Source organism: Orbicella faveolata, unplaced genomic scaffold (genome assembly GCF_042242905.1).
Source record: "Orbicella faveolata isolate gen_17 unplaced genomic scaffold, um_ofav_v1 contig_14, whole genome shotgun sequence".
Lineage (NCBI taxonomy): Eukaryota > Metazoa > Cnidaria > Anthozoa > Scleractinia > Merulinidae > Orbicella > Orbicella faveolata.
Window position 1 is genome coordinate 12,013,854 of NW_028301541.1, and position 6,800 is coordinate 12,020,653.

The following is a 6,800-nucleotide window of genomic DNA, read 5'->3' on the forward strand; positions in this document are numbered from 1 at the left end:
CTCCCTCTCCCTCGTCGGCCTCTCCCTCTCCCTCTCCCTCTCCCTCTCCCTCGTCGGCCTCTCCCTTTCTCCCTCTCCCTCTCCCTCTCTCCCTCTCCCTCTCCCTCTCTCCCTCTCCCTCTCTCTCGTCGGCCTCTCCCTCTCCCTCTCCCTCTCCCTCTTCCTCTTCCTCTTCTTCTTCGTCTTCGTCTTCGTCTTCCTCTAATACCCCCTCCTCCTCATCGATCATATCATCTAATGCCTCCAGGTATGGTTTGGCCAAGGCTATTAAAAATATGGAGAGGGATTTACTTCCTTAATAGACACAACAATATTGTGGAAAACTGACACTTTCTGCGAAGGGGTCTTTAACGGCTATTTCGTGTTTTCTTTGTGTCCTTTTTTGTTCCGTATGTTAACGTATTTTTTCACATTCTGCATGCTTTTTTTCTCGCGTCGTATGTAAATTTCGTTGTGTATGTATTTGTGTTATCCTTTCATGTCCATTCGATGCTAGTTTATCGTCCGGTACACTTGTATCTTCTTGGTTCCCTGAAACCCGTTGCCAGCATTTTGGCAAGCCGTTTAGTTTATCGTCTGTTTGTGTTTTCCTCTTAGTTTTCTGCCGTCTTCGGTTAGTTATTTGTAGTAATTCGTTTCATGTTTGTCTTTAGGAATTTACCTTCCTCCTACGGAAAGGCAAATAAATTTGCTGGAATAATTGAAACTCGCTTTAAGTTGTGTCTGAAGTCGGCCCTTTGCCTCTTCAGGGCCCATTTCTTGAAACTTTCTGGCTACTCAAGGGCTTGTCAACTTACAAGGACCGTTTTCAGGCTGCTGTTTTGGGCCCAAAGTACCAAACTACATAATGAAACTGAAATCACTTTTTAAAAAGAGCTTTGGAATTATAACCTAAAGTACAACAGTAATATTATTATAATTCAAATTATAAATATGTATACTGTATTTTGAAAGTGGAAGTTTTTTAACGAGGAATGTGAACGCCTTAAAGAGATCTTCTCCCGACTGCGCTATCCTGACGACCTTGTGCAGGCAACCATTCGCAGATTTATTGAATCAAAAGTGTCCGAAGATTCACATACCCGAGTGGCTGATAAAAGAGAAGCCCCAGTCAGAATCGTGTTGCCCTACAAGGACCAGAAATCTGCAAACGTAGTACGTAAACAGCTGGCTGACCTCAGTCGGAAGATCAACGTAGATATTAGCCCAGTTTACACAAGTAGAAAGATCAAGGATGAAATTAAGGTCAGGGAAGACAAGCAGCCTCTTGTGAGTCAACAATGCGTGGTGTATTCATTTCAGTGTGGCCTGTGTGATGCAGGCTATGTCGGCTACACGTGCCGACACCTACACCAACGAATTGAAGAACACAAAGGATCGGCAATCGGAAACCACCTCAGATAGCAGCACGACATGGAGCCAGAAGACATCGCACAGAGTTTTCGAATCTTAAGAAAGTGTCAGAACAAATTTGGCTGCCTTATTTTTGAAATGTTTTTTTTTTTTTATCAAAGAACTGAAACCAACGCTAAACAAACAGTGCGATTCAATTCGCGCCAAAGTATTTGTTTAGAGCAATTCTTGCTGACATTATTTTATTTTTCCATTGTATATTTTTAACACTTTTTCCCATATTTTATCACATTTTAGCGTCCGCCACATTTTTATCTATTATAACTTGTTTTTACCATATTTATGGCTATATGCTAATTTAGAAAATTTTACTCACTTGAAAATGACCTCGGAGAGGTCATAACGTCGTGACTTTTTAGCGCTAGTTTTTATTTCAAAATCAATTTCTAAGAAAGTACTTTTTAACATACTGTATTTCTATACCTAAATAAGAAAACCAGTTTTTGATTAATATGATGCAAATGGACTTCTCTATAAACTCACTTCCTTCAACTTAATGTCTGCTAGTTTTTCATGCAAATAGCAAACCACCAGTTGTGGTTGTTACCCGTCTCATCCTACATAGCGATTTTCAATTTGGTTTCAAAATAAACTTGCGTTTGGGTTTGCATCACTGTGCTCTGTTTTGCGTCCGGTACTTTCTTTGCTGTGTTGTTTGTAATATTGTTAATACTCTGGTTCTGGTTTAAAGGCACTTCAATGAAAACTGTTCAGACATCACTTACTTCCTGTATGAGATGAAGTAATAATTAAAAGTACATGTCATTTTTGGTCTGGGACATTGATGGGGATTCCTGGACAGGCTCCCAGAGGAGCTCCCATCTGCTTTCAAAATTATATCATTAGGCTAGCAAAACTAGTGCCAGTCCCAAACCCCACATTAAAATTTAAAATCCTTAAAACTCATAGCAAGCCTGCAAATAATTTTTGTCTATAACCAGGTCATTTGTCAGGCCAAAGACAAGTTTTGACCTGACAAAAAGCCAGTCTGGTCGGACAATTTTTTTTTTTAGAAATTAACAATAAGAGACATTTGAGACATTTTGGTATGTCAGTGTAGACCCTTCGCCAAAATGTTGGTTGCAAATTCGAATTGCTTAAAAACGAAGCTTGAATGGTAGCGCTGATGTGGCGTGTTTACAATTCGACGTGACATTTGAGACGATGCACTGCGCGCGATAGAGTTATTTCTCAGAAATGGAATAAAAACGAAACTGTGATAGCAAAGCTTTTTTCCGTAGTATTGTGTGGCAATATAATAAAATAACTTGCTTCATATTCGGTCACAAATTTCCAGTTAAAATATTTTTCGTTTAGCAGAAAAGCCCGGTCAGACTGTCCGACAAGACTAAGCTTTTACCTGTCAAAACCTCAAATTTACCGGACAATTGTCCGATGACCGACTGTTATTTGCAGACTTGTCATAGTCTTGTTGTTATTGATAAGATGTTCTAGATTCCGAGCTACTGTGTCTCAAACGCCTCAAAAGATTAGAAGCCACAGATTTAGGAAAGCCATTCCCTAACAGGAACGATTTAATCATTGTTCTTTGTTTCTGAAAGAGAGAGTCTATTTCACATATACGAGAAGCCGTGCAACAAGGCTCTAACCCAAGCCATTTTGCGAAGTCAACGTTCATGACTAGAAAACAAGACATTCTGTCCAGTGTTTGTGTGATTCCTATAAATGTCAACGGATGTTCTTTTCAGAGAAATGTCCAGGAAATGGATCATGCCATCTTCAAATTTGTTGACCATAAAACATGTCAGATTCATTTGGTTTGTCCATCAACAGCATATCTTCAAAATAACGTCCACAAAACTACTCATTTATAAGGCCACTGTCAAGCATTTTACGAACAATATCATTTTTGAGTTCTGTCATGATGAAAAAAAACAACAACAACAGCCTAATGAAGAACCCAACAAAATGCCATCAATTTGCTTGTTGAGTGCTCTCTTAATTAATTTGGTGTTAATCAATTTATCGTCATTAACTCCAAAGAAAACAATCTGAACAACTGTCAGGGCTTGCAAACTCCAATTCCTCTTAGAGTGAAAACAAGTTGTTTTCCTTCCACATCTACATGGAAGAGTACCATAATTTATGTGTGTGGTGGTGGTGGTATCGAGTTCTGTTTGACAAACCCTATTCATTTTTTTTGTTTCCACATATAGCAATATAAAGGAACTGTTTTTTAACTGTTTAATAGCAAACCTCTTTAATTTTAAAAAGTGTCTGTTATTTTTAGTTAAACTTAATTTGGCTAACAATTCCTTTCTATTTCATTTAAATGTATGTTGCTTGAAAACTGTGATCAGGTGGCCCTGGATGCAATTTGAGTTTTTCTGTAATTTTGAAAAGTCAAGCCCCACTGTTTGTTATTGTATCAAAAGGATAACACCGTTCTTATCATGGTTATTCTATTGGTCAATTCCATTTCATCATTACTTAAGGTGGCTCTGCAGTTATTCTGGCCATGCACACTCACCCATGTCAAAGTTTGCAACATACATTTTGGGGCTTTGAAGTGTTGGCTAAGAAATTTTGGGAAATATTTTGTCTTTCACTCGGTGATAATGTTACTCAATTCCATTTACTGGAGATAATATTTTATTCTTACTGGTGTTTGACTGGACCCCATTTTTTGGACAACAACACTACCAGTAATAAAAATTTTGCTGGCATACTTTTACTCAATTTCTGGAACCAGCTTATTTTGACTTAATATAAACCATGCCCAAGTTTCGGGGAAATCATTTGAGCAGAAGTTTGGAAGTATTAAGGTCAAAGACATGTTAACTCAACTCTAAAATTCACTGAAAGTTTCTATATAATTGACTCTCATTTCCGAAACAAGCCATGAACCCAAATCTTGTGAGAAGCTTGCTCCAAAGCTTGCTAAATCAAAGTGGCTGGTCGATTAGTGATCGTGCAAACCATAAAAAGCATTAATCCCTAGTTCTCAAAACGCTATAAAATGCTTGATAACCTCCTTGAATTTTCAAAGATGCATTTTGCAACAGTATTTGGAAATAACTTTTGTGTCAAAGTCTTTCCACACAAATTGCATGGTACTGCAATATTTTGGCTACACGCTTTACTGTTGTGACTCAAAAAGAAATGGGGCACTGTTTTCAGGATTGTAAGCTACTCCCCGACTGATCTCTGGTGAGGCAGAGAAGCAGTTTTATCAATCTATGATTACAAATACAAAATGGGTACTACAGGTACAGGCTGAGCCATCTTTTTGCAGTTCCTTAATATATAGTTAAAAAGACAATTATTAATTATAACAATAATAATAAATAAAAATAGCAATAATAAAAACTGCTAATGGGCAACAAAAGTCTACTAGATAGGCAACTAAAAAGACACATGGGGAACCAACGAAAACAGAACTAGTCACCCAAAGGGCAAATTAGCAAGAAAGTCAGTGTCGAACACTGCATTAATAGCCGTCAAGCTCATTCTAAGAGCTTTGCGGCATCCAAGAGTTTTCTTTACTTTGCCTCCTCGACTGCTCAACCTCTCTTAATTCATTTATGTTTGCTGTGCCCCAAACCATTGCAAGAAAGAAAGTGAGTGCTTTGCAGGCTGTAAGTATACATGTAGAATACAGTAGGGGCAATTGTACATGTATTACCAGTTTTGTCATTTTAATGCTGTTGGTTACTTTGTAAATGGCACTTCAAAAGTTAAGGTTGTTATTTGCTAACACAGAAAGCTCAACTTGCTAGAAGCTGTCTTGTTCACAGCTTTTGGGGTTATAAATAGTAGTCACAATAAAGAATAGAAAAAATATGTGCATTGCGACAAATGCTACATATGATATGCAAATATCTTCTGTGTAACATGCAGCAAAAATTGCTTGTATCACTGTCATACATCTATACCTTAACCTATAATATACCACAGAACCTCTCAAACTACCAGTAAGTTGAGAATTTTATTTTACATCAATTTTAAAAACAAAATTATTTTGTTCTAGTGGGAACAAATTATGGGTTGTTGACTAGTTTAAAGGATACACAAGGATATTAAGCTATGCATTAAAGTGGTTCTGTACAATCACTTCTTCCTTAAGATTGTGAAACTCCATCTACTAAACACTCCCTGTGCTAAATTTTAAGCCTTCATAGCAGGGATGAAAAGGAATTAAAAATTAGAAACTGGCTAATTTATCCAGGTTCGAAGAAGATGTGTTTTGAAAAATAATAGCCAAAACTATAAGTTGGCTTTCCCTAACACATTTGGTTTGCAATGTTCTTCTTAGTATTGCTGGAGTACTTAGTGTACAAGCAAAAACTCATAAGCCAACCAGATATTAAAGCATAATATAAGGACACAAGCCCTAAAATTCTTGAGAAAGTGCTGCCATTACAATTAAGACCCATTTACGTACAGGTAACAAAAACATGAATTATTTTGGCAAGACACAACTCTAAAAAAGTTATCAACACATGGCAACTGATACATATCATAGTAAGGGCTGATGCTCACCATCCCTAGTCCCTTCTCTACTAAGACTTTCTTCGGTTTGTGTATGTTTTCCCTCATCCAACCCATGATGATCATCCATTACAACTGCAAAAACAGAAATTCAAAGCATTGTTATTAAACACAAAATCACACAAATGCAATTATACTTTAAGTTAGACTGACTGTTTTAAAATAAGATACAGCCTTGCAGATTAAAAGCTGTTCCTCAGTAAAGGGAAATTTAAAAGAAAACAAAATTCAATCAGAAACAACTGCAAGAGTATGACTATCTTATCAAGACCTAGGTTTTTAAAGTCTATAATTTTCAACTGACAATGAAACCAAAACAGAACAGACAGAATCTCTAGTGGCAAAGTTTAGCTGGTGAGAACTACATCACATTTACCAAGTGATAAAAGACATCCTTGAGAACAAAAATACAAGTAGATAAACAAACCGTTTCCCCCTCTTTAATTGTTTTTACATTAAAAGAACAAAAAACCCAAGTATCCAAAAACATGAATGAATTCTCCAGAAGATAACAAGAATGGCAATGTTCCTCACACAAGAGCTGGCACAAAGAGATAATGGCAATGTCACCTAATGAAGACATGACAAGGCATTTGCATGTATCCCTATGACGTAGTAATTGGACCAGCCACATAGAAAAGGAAACCTAGGCAAGCACTTCTTGAAGCAGCCTCACATGATGACTATATACACTGTGTGTCTACAAAACATTGCTTTGTAACAAACAGCTTAAAGGTAGCCAGTCAACAACAGAGGAAAAGAAGAAAACAAGGACAAATAACAATGACCTTTACCGGTGATTCCATAGCACTATATTGCGAACCCTTCAAGTGCAGAATTTTACACTTATTTAATAGCATCAAAAACAAAATCAT